This window comes from Engystomops pustulosus, chromosome 3 (assembly GCF_040894005.1).
Source record: "Engystomops pustulosus chromosome 3, aEngPut4.maternal, whole genome shotgun sequence".
Taxonomy (NCBI): domain Eukaryota; kingdom Metazoa; phylum Chordata; class Amphibia; order Anura; family Leptodactylidae; genus Engystomops; species Engystomops pustulosus.
Window position 1 is genome coordinate 183,692,472 of NC_092413.1, and position 11,186 is coordinate 183,703,657.

Below are 11,186 nucleotides of genomic sequence, written 5' to 3' on the forward strand. Positions count from 1 at the left end.
TAGGAAATATTAGTCTGTGATAAAAAAAACATAATTGCATTTTACAGAGAGATGTTTCCATTTTATGCTAATTCTATACAAAATTAGTAAAATAGTAATAGTTTAGCGGATAGTTTATGTCCTGATCTTGTGTGGCATAGGCATTTTTCGGCCTTCTTAGACATCAGGCGTCAGATTTATAAGGGTTATAAGGGTCTTAGACACCAGGCGTCAGATTTATACTTGTACACCTGAAAACGAGCATATAAGCCCTGAAATATGCGCAATTCCTAGCACACTGCCTAATTTCCCCTCAATGCCACTTGGTATGGAGAGGTGAGAAGGGGGCAGAGGCACCAGCTATAGTGCAGGACCTGCTGTGCAACTGCCCCCTGGTGTGATAATTCTGGCATGGAGGGGCGGCATGGATTACATCATATTCTAGTGCACCTAGCGCCACTGTATGATAAAACTCCAGTAAGAAAGTACAGATGAGGTTCGCACTCTTGCTTGTTCGTGGTAAAAAATCTTTATCTTTATTCGATCATGGATACAGCAGTTTTACAAAAAAGAAAGAAATCTGACGCGTTTCTGACCCTTCCGGTCCTTAGTCATAGATAAAAGTGAATGAGGTGAGAGAGACACTTGTATGCTGGTTACCGGAAATAGTAAGGTAATTAACCAGGTGTGAGTGTCTCAATCTCCTTTCCCACAAACTATGTTTACAAACATGTTAACATTAAAAACATCGCATAATGTAATAAACATAATATATAATAAAATACACACAATGACCTGACTCTAGAATTTAGTAGTTGACCAATAGATCGTTTCTCACATTGAATCCTTTAGGATATATGCAGTCTTTAGTAAGGATCCAGAAACCCTCCCGGTTTAGGAGTTTTCTTCTTAGGTCACCACCCCTATTGTTGTGTTTAACCCTTTCCAAGCCACAAAAGGTAAATCCTGATAAACCTCTATCGTGATATTTAATAAAATGTCTCGCAGCATTGGACGGATTTATGTAATCTGCGTTAGTAATACCATTAAGGTGTTCTCTTATGCGTTCCTTTAGTGCCCTACTAGTGCAGCCTATGTAATCCTGGTTACAGATAGTGCATGTAATGCAGTATACCACGTTTTTGGTATTACAGTTGATAAAATCACGTATGGTTATGTTAATATTTTTATTTTTATCAAGCGTGGTTTTACAATTGCGTGCATAGTTACAGCACTTACATATTTTAGCCCCACATCTGAAAAATCCTTTTGTGTTCAACCAGGATTTAATATGGGTATTTTTATGTGTGTCACTAGGGGACAATATGTCTGCCTCAGAGCTCATAGAGTACCTTAACAACAATCCATTAAACCTATATTTTACATTTCAGTGGCACAAAAACAATATCACATTTTTGGATTTACACCTGGACACATATCCTAGATCAAATCAAATTTTCACATCTACTTACCGCAAAGAGACTGCCCGGAACACCATATTGCATAGTTCTTCATGTCACCCAGTTCACACTATCAAAAGTATTCCGGTGGGAGAAATGCTGAGAGCAAGGAGAAACTGCTCTACGGACATAGCATTCTCAAATGAAGTTAATAACATTGAACAGAGATTAAAAAATAGAGGCTATACTAAATGGAGCCTAGAAAGAGCTAAAAACATCAGTCATAATAGATCAAGGGAAAATTTACTCTCCGACTCCCACAAATCTATAATGTCTCCTACTCACAATATCAAACCTACCTTTGTTACAACATATAGTGTTGAACATAGAGCAATAAAAAATATTATTAACACCTACATACCTATGTTGTATCAGGATGACATTTTACGACAATTGTTACAATATGGTTTTTCCTTCTCTACCAGAAAAGCCCCCACTATAGGAAACATATTGTCCCCTAGTGACACACATAAAAATACCCATATTAAATCCTGGTTGAACACAAAAGGATTTTTCAGATGTGGGGCTAAAATATGTAAGTGCTGTAACTATGCACGCAATTGTAAAACCACGCTTGATAAAAATAAAAATATTAACATAACCATACGTGATTTTATCAACTGTAATACCAAAAACGTGGTATACTGCATTACATGCACTATCTGTAACCAGGATTACATAGGCTGCACTAGTAGGGCACTAAAGGAACGTATAAGAGAACACCTTAATGGTATTACTAACGCAGATTACATAAATCCGTCCAATGCTGCGAGACATTTTATTAAATATCACGATAGAGGTTTATCAGGATTTACCTTTTGTGGCTTGGAAAGGGTTAAACACAACAATAGGGGTGGTGACCTAAGAAGAAAACTCCTAAACCGGGAGGGTTTCTGGATCCTTACTAAAGACTGCATATATCCTAAAGGATTCAATGTGAGAAACGATCTATTGGTCAACTACTAAATTCTAGAGTCAGGTCATTGTGTGTATTTTATTATATATTATGTTTATTACATTATGCGATGTTTTTAATGTTAACATGTTTGTAAACATAGTTTGTGGGAAAGGAGATTGAGACACTCACACCTGGTTAATTACCTTACTATTTCCGGTAACCAGCATACAAGTGTCTCTCTCACCTCATTCACTTTTATCTATGACTAAGGACCGGAAGGGTCAGAAACGCGTCAGATTTCTTTCTTTTTTGTAAAACTGCTGTATCCATGATCGAATAAAGATAAAGATTTTTTACCACGAACAAGCAAGAGTGCGAACCTCATCTGTACTTTCTTACTGCATCTGAAAGAGAAGCAAGGCATTCTTGGAGGTGCACGCACCGGGAGTGGAGCAGGTCTGTTTAAATGTGTGATCATAGATCACCACCATTTGGACTGTGTATTGTTTGCCTTCTGTAACAGACCGCGCTCCTCCTAAATAGCTTGACATATACGTGTATTATCTTAAATATGGATAACACAGCAACAGGACCCGATTTGAACACTACAAATGTCTTTAATTTTTGCGACTCCGCGTCCAGACATACAATGCTGGACAATATTTTTAACCTGTCAACCGGAGAAAACGCCCAAAATATGGATTTACAAAAATTGTTCTGGGACCTGGAAAAACTCCTCGTTAAAGAAACTCGCACATGGTGGGACTTCTCAACGCTACAGCAATATGCAGAGAAGAATATGATTCCACGAGGTCTTCGCCTCAAAAAAATTCCCACCACCGTGTATTCAGAGGAATTCGTTACAAATTGGAACTCAATACTTACTACCTGTTCGTTACGCCTGATGGACTTAATTTTAAAACATGAAAAAATGGCGTTAGACAGTGTACGAACAGAAATACAAAGCACACAAAAACACCTGCAACCCCATATGCAACATGCCCAGTTTGCAGACCTTGACAACAAATTGAAAAGGTATATTTCGGACCTTGAGAAACAAATCACTCTAGTCAAGAAAAATAAATTTCAACGGGACCTCTTGGACTATCAGACCAACACTGTGTATGAATGGGGTAGAAGAAATAGATATATACCCAAATCCATATTAAAGAAAAAACCCTCTATACACGACACTGAAGAAGACAATGGCAATAAGAAAACGGTCAGCTTTAGCTCCACCGATGCGGAAAGTTCGGAATATCACTCAGATGATTCCATCATATCAGAATCCACAACTCCAACGGGACCTCCAAGCTACTACAAAACCACTAAACATCAAAACAAAGCAAAAAACGCACCAGGAGGGGGCGAAGAAAACATAAAAAGACATTATCCGAGGAGAAACACAAAGCCTGCAAAGAAAAAGTAAGCGTCTTAAATTTATCATCATATATCATTAATGACTCTGAATTGTCTCTCCTTTCTAAAGGACTTAACTATGCTCCCACTAATCACTTTGATTTATATAAAACTATCCTGGACGTTAATAATTTTGTTCGTTTGCTAACGGTAAAAAAACATTTTTATAAAGTAGAAGATATGGATTGTTATGTTGCTGATGACTCTAAAGAATTTAATGTACAGGATGTTAAACTAGCAGATAATAATTTGAATTTTCCATCTGTCCAGGATGTTATTGTATGTGATACATTGGATAATTTAGAGGGTAGCATGTTCTTCAATGATAATGATACCACAAATATGGCTACTAATTTTAAAACTGCGAACCCACTATTTTACCCAGTACAATCTAAACCTCCAGTTTTGGACAAATTTCAGGAGGTTATCCAGTCTGATCTTGTTAAACTACACAGTGAAATTAACACATCTAAAAATCTAAAATCCAATTTAACCAATGGAGAGAAACATGCCATGTACTCCCTAAAATCCAACAGGGATCTAACTATACGTAGAGCAGATAAGGGAGGGGCTGTAGTTCTCTTAAATCATGGCTTATATGACAAAATGTCTAAACTATTATTAGAGGATCGGAACAACTATACCCCACTCACATATAACCCTACGAAACATTTTCTGACACGTCTAACCATACTGTTGGAAGAAGGAGTTAGTTTAGGCATTCTCACACCTAAACAAGCAGAATATATGCATGTTAAAAATCCTATTATTCCTATATTTCACTGTGCACCAAAGATACATAAAGACAAATTTCCTCCTCCTATGCGCCCTATAGTTGCCGGCATCGGCTCCTTAAATGAACATACAGGAGCATGGCTTGATTCATTGTTACAGCCTCTTGTCACACGGTGTTATGGATATTTGAAAGATAGTAAACATATTTTACAAGTTCTACAACAAACCAAATGGGAAGATCACTACTCATGGCTCACATGTGACATAGAAGCTTTATACACCAACATACCACATCCCTTAGCCATTATAGCGTTGTCATATCACCTGAATAAATATTCTAATTACTCCAAAGATCTCATCATGTACATATTGGAAGTTGTACAATATCTATTGAATAGTAACTACTTTCAATATAATGATACTTTCTTTTTGCAAAAATCGGGAGCGGCGATGGGGGCCAAGTTTTCCCCCTCGCTGGCCAATCTATATGTTGCTTGGTGGGAGGAGATGTATATTTTTTCAGATAACAATCCGTTCAGTACTCAAATGATCAGATACGGTCGTTATATAGATGACGTCATCATCATTTGGGGTGATGATGATACGTCTGCCTCAGAGCTCATAGAGTACCTTAACAACAATCCATTAAACCTATATTTTACATTTCAGTGGCACAAAAACAATATCACATTTTTGGATTTACACCTGGACACATATCCTAGATCAAATCAAATTTTCACATCTACTTACCGCAAAGAGACTGCCCGGAACACCATATTGCATAGTTCTTCATGTCACCCAGTTCACACTATCAAAAGTATTCCGGTGGGAGAAATGCTGAGAGCAAGGAGAAACTGCTCTACGGACATAGCATTCTCAAATGAAGTTAATAACATTGAACAGAGATTAAAAAATAGAGGCTATACTAAATGGAGCCTAGAAAGAGCTAAAAACATCAGTCATAATAGATCAAGGGAAAATTTACTCTCCGACTCCCACAAATCTATAATGTCTCCTACTCACAATATCAAACCTACCTTTGTTACAACATATAGTGTTGAACATAGAGCAATAAAAAATATTATTAACACCTACATACCTATGTTGTATCAGGATGACATTTTACGACAATTGTTACAATATGGTTTTTCCTTCTCTACCAGAAAAGCCCCCACTATAGGAAACATATTGTCCCCTAGTGACACACATAAAAATACCCATATTAAATCCTGGTTGAACACAAAAGGATTTTTCAGATGTGGGGCTAAAATATGTAAGTGCTGTAACTATGCACGCAATTGTAAAACCACGCTTGATAAAAATAAAAATATTAACATAACCATACGTGATTTTATCAACTGTAATACCAAAAACGTGGTATACTGCATTACATGCACTATCTGTAACCAGGATTACATAGGCTGCACTAGTAGGGCACTAAAGGAACGCATAAGAGAACACCTTAATGGTATTACTAACGCAGATTACATAAATCCGTCCAATGCTGCGAGACATTTTATTAAATATCACGATAGAGGTTTATCAGGATTTACCTTTTGTGGCTTGGAAAGGGTTAAACACAACAATAGGGGTGGTGACCTAAGAAGAAAACTCCTAAACCGGGAGGGTTTCTGGATCCTTACTAAAGACTGCATATATCCTAAAGGATTCAATGTGAGAAACGATCTATTGGTCAACTACTAAATTCTAGAGTCAGGTCATTGTGTGTATTTTATTATATATTATGTTTATTTTATTACATTATGCGATGTTTTTAATGTTAACATGTTTGTAAACATAGTTTGTGGGAAAGGAGATTGAGACACTCACACCTGGTTAATTACCTTACTATTTCCGGTAACCAGCATACAAGTGTCTCTCTCACCTCATTCACTTTTATCTATGACTAAGGACCGGAAGGGTCAGAAACGCGTCAGATTTCTTTCTTTTTTGTAAAACTGCTGTATCCATGATCGAATAAAGATAAAGATTTTTTACCACGAACAAGCAAGAGTGCGAACCTCATCTGTACTTTCTTACTGCATCTGAAAGAGAAGCAAGGCATTCTTGGAGGTGCACGCACCGGGAGTGGAGCAGGTCTGTTTAAATGTGTGATCATAGATCACCACCATTTGGACTATGATAAAACTCCACCCCAGGGCCAAGTTAAGTCCGCTAAGTGTGCAAACCTATAGCTATACATGGATTTACCTGTAACACAACCTATGTAATTGCTTGAGTTCCCAGATATGGATACTGATTCATTCAAGTCTATGAGGGAATGTACAGATTTGTATTATTTATAGGATGTTTGCATTCTGGCTGTTTTCTGGCAACGTTTTGCCCATATCAGTGGTTCAGTCCCGGACTGGAACTGGAAATTAAACATTAGTGGTTTTTTAGGAGTAATACAATAATGTGACCAAATGTATGGCCACCCCCCTGGCTCTGTGACTGCCTTATAATCTTATATGGAGATGCAGATACAAGATTTGTGGCTGCTTGTATCATTTCTTGTGCTAAACACATTTTTGGCACATTTACTTACACATCCGGGGGAGTTCACCTAAAGTGTATTGTCCGACGAGAATGCAATGTGGCGCGATTCACTACGATCGTGCGCCCAATATCCTGCATGTGTCGCTTCCCTGCTCAAGTCAGACGGAGTGCACCTCTTCTTCATGGCGATTGTAAGTGCTTGGGCTGGCACCACAATTCGAATGTTAAATCTTGCACTCCGAATCAGTCGGATCGCCAAAATCCGATCACGTGCGACACAATCCCCTGTTAACTACCTGTCACAGCCATGCAATCCCCTAAAAGGTTGGAAAATCCGACAAAAGTGCGGACGTGGACCCTTAGTAAATAAGCACCATTGCGCCATAGTCGGGGCAGTTTGTAAAGTGGAGACATAGGCCCACATTTATTAAAGCGTTTGCGCCAGTTTTCTGTCTGACTTTGCACTAGAAAGAATGTGCAAATTCCCTGCACTTGTATTTATAAAGTGTCTGCACTATGCCCGACACGCCACAAAGTCCTGCACATAATAGAGCATTCTGGTACAGAGTCGGACCGTTCGCCACATTTATTACCGCGACTCGACAGAATTGTGTTGCATGCCCTATTTTAAAGGTGCAACAAAAAAAGTGGGTGCACACTTCCCGAGCTGTGCAGGGAGAACCAGATTAAAGAAGACCGTGCACCACTTTTCATGAATCTGGCGCATTCTGCACATTCCACAGGCAAATGTAACTTTGTACTAGTTTTGATAAATGTGGGTTATAGTGTATTGTACAAGTGATACTTGTATGAGGTCAAAAATCTATCATACATTGACATAAACACCCTCCCAGTAACTCAAGCCCCATGTGTTAAAATCCTTTGTTTCTCAAAATTCTAAAAAATATTAATTGTCAAAATGCTCCAATGAAGTCATGCTTAAACAATGCGTAAATCTGTATAATCCAGGTAGAGGAGCTTATGGCACAGTCTGAGTCTGAGAGTCATTCCATTACAACACAAAACTTTATAAACAGGTGAATGTAATTAAAATACTGAAAAGACTTCACTTGCTGTAGGCATAATTATACTGCAGTCATACAAAACCTTACTCTGGATCTATGTCTCGCCAGACGTGTCCAGTAACTCCATGTTCATAGGGCAGTCTCATCCAGTTCTCTGTGCTAATGAATAGCTTCAAGCATATCCTGTCACTCAGACTGGCTTCAACTAGCAACTTCTGACATGCACTATGAGAAAATCACCAAAGCGTAACAACTTTTTATTAATTGGGTGTGTTATTAACTTTAATTTAAAAAAAAAACAAAAACAAAGCAGATACCTGGTCATTAAAACGTCTTAAAACTAGGAGTATACAATTACAGATGAACACCACATAACAATGGTCCAATGGCCTTGATTGGTTGATCATCAGTAAGTGTGACCAGTACCGCCATAGAAGATGTGCATTAGCGCAGTGTGAACATGAAAATACACCAGCAATGTGCAACATCCCCCACCGGGGCCTAGCCCTTTGCGGTGAGGCCTGGAGTCAGCCGGGGTCCGCTGTACCGGAGTGGCTGGCGGTTGCGGCCTAAGCACGCTATCGTCACGGTGCTTGGTACGGGGGAACCGGAGGGCTGTCCTACAGCCTGGCAGGTCTCCAGCAGGGTGGTGTTGGCAAGAAATGATGAGGGAGCGGCTGCTATAGCGGATCTCCCTGGGGCAACCCCTTAATGTCCCGAGTGTGAGTCTCTGTGTGATGGACAGGGTGCCGGTGATGAAGGCAGCCGTATTAGCAGGGACCAGACGGAGACAGAAGTTGAAGAAAACAACTTACAGTTCTTTATTTGAACCGGCAGGAACCGCAGCAACGTGCCTTTAACAGGTAGATGGAGTGCTGAGATGTGAGTTGGAGGGAGCCTCAGGAGATAGTTCACCAGCCTGGATGTAGAGAGCAGGCTGGCAGGCAGCTGTGTCCTGGTAGGAAGCTTCAGCTTGTCCTGTAGGGCTTCAGGTATCACCTTTAAAGGTAAGATGATACCCCTTTTCCTCACTACACTAACTCTAATCTGTTACTCCACTCTTCAGAGGCAGGTGCTAGGCTCTTCCTGCTCTGGTATGGGCTAGACTGAGATTACTCACTCACTCACTGATTCTCCTAGGATTCCACACTAAAATAATCCTGTAAGAAGATCTCCAGAACATTCCTGGCCAGGGAATTTTATTACCTCCCTTTGGTCAGGTGGTGGCTGCTCCTCCAATCACATCTCAGCTTACAGAGCACAGGATGTAACACATATCATTGGACAACAGCATCTTGCATCATACAAAATACTTAACCTCTGCCTTGCCAGGCAGGATTCACCACTGCAATATCCCTATGTCCTATAAGGATCATGTAGTGTAATGTGGGTACATGCAGGTGGGACGTATTCGCAAACCCTACCTCGCCATTGCATCGGCGAGGGTGTTGCATACCCCGGGGGCAATTGAAAGAGCCGCCCTCGGCTCGACTATAGATGTTTGGGGCACAGAGGGGGCTAAGGGCACTTCTGGGAAGTGCAGGCTATGTGAGGTGTAGGGACAAACCGCCCATGGTCCTGGAGACAGGCACCTGGGTTGGTGTCGGACTAAGACAAAAAAACATGTAGCTGTATGACAGTTGGTCGCTGACGCCATTAAACCGAACTGTACAGTAGGAAAGGTGTGGTGTCATGTCCTGTAATCCACTCCTTGCACCAAGGCCTGTATATTTGTTTTATCAACGCTTCTTCCCTGGCGGCAATTATATAGTGTGTATATCTGCATTGCGTTAGCATATGCGACACAAGTACCTCCTGACTGGCATCCTTACCCATGTATGGGTGGCATCCAGGTGCTAACTTTGTAACACCCCCGGTCCCCTAAAGACCCGCAGTTTACGGACTACCCCTACGTGCAAACCTCAGTTTGAGGGATCAGGTAGCGGTCAGTGTTTTACAAATAGACGGTCCGACACAGCCACACTACAACCTGAAAAGCCTATGAAAGGGTTAATGCAGACTACTGGCATATCTTCTGACAGTGTGCAAACAGGTTAATATCACATTGGCTTAGGAGCCCAATGGGTACACATCTTGAACGTTACAAACGTTACAGAGGTAGATAGGCTACTCAGGGTAGCAAGATAGTAAATGTCTCTTTTCCTGCAAAGGAAAAGGCATAAAAGTGCAAGCAGAATGTCCATACCTAAAAGGAAGGCATTAAGTGCAATATAAAAATAAGTCAATGGAGTAGCAACTTTTCCTTGGAGTTGGCAAAAGTCTCACAGAAGGTCTTTAATAGCAAAGTCCATCTTCTGGGTACAGCCCTTGATGTGGGGAAAAGTGCAATAAAGAGGTAGAGGGACAGAGTCCTTTGAAGAAATTCTCTGCTGTGGCAGAGGAAGGGTGCTATCATAGCACATGACAGGAGTCAGTTCAAGGTATGTCTCTTGACTGAGATAAATAAGGGTGAGAGTCTCAGGAAAGTCTCTGGCTCTATAGGGTAAGGACAGAAATAAATATACAATATGTACAGTACCTGAAGTGGGCTACAGCCCTTCAGGGGTTACTCTGCATCTTCTTCGGTGGTAAGTACTTCGGTGTCAGAAAAACGTACCTGCCTCCTCCTTCTGCGTGACACCAGCTGATACTCCTGCAGGTACGCAGGAGCTTTACCTTTTGTCTCCCTTTGAGACCTTCGAAGTTCCGGCCTGGAGAAGATAACAATCTCCTCATCGTCCTCTTCTGATTCAGGCGCTGGAGTCGGAGTCTCAGCTGGCTCTGATGTTTCAGGGGTTGCAGACAGTGGAGCCGGATCATCCTCCACAGGCAGCAGTATTGGAGACTGCGGTGGGGATGATGGTCTCTCCGAGGTACCTCTTACTGGAGTGGAAACAAAACAGAATTGAGGCACAGTCACAAGTTCCAAGAAACTGGGGGTAGGTGAACACAAGGAGGTCTGTAAGTTGGGGGTCGAGGTGAGAGGTGTGGACATAGGGGCAAAAGGACGAAGACATCTCTTCAGCCGGTTCCTATGTACCCGGAGTGGTGGACGGTCTCCTCTTGAAATCTCGTAGACTTCAGGGGAGAGACTGTCCCTAACTAGGTATGGCTCACGCTCCCAACGCCCATCTAGCTTACTGGTAGGATGGTTGTTGCGCAGCCACACTC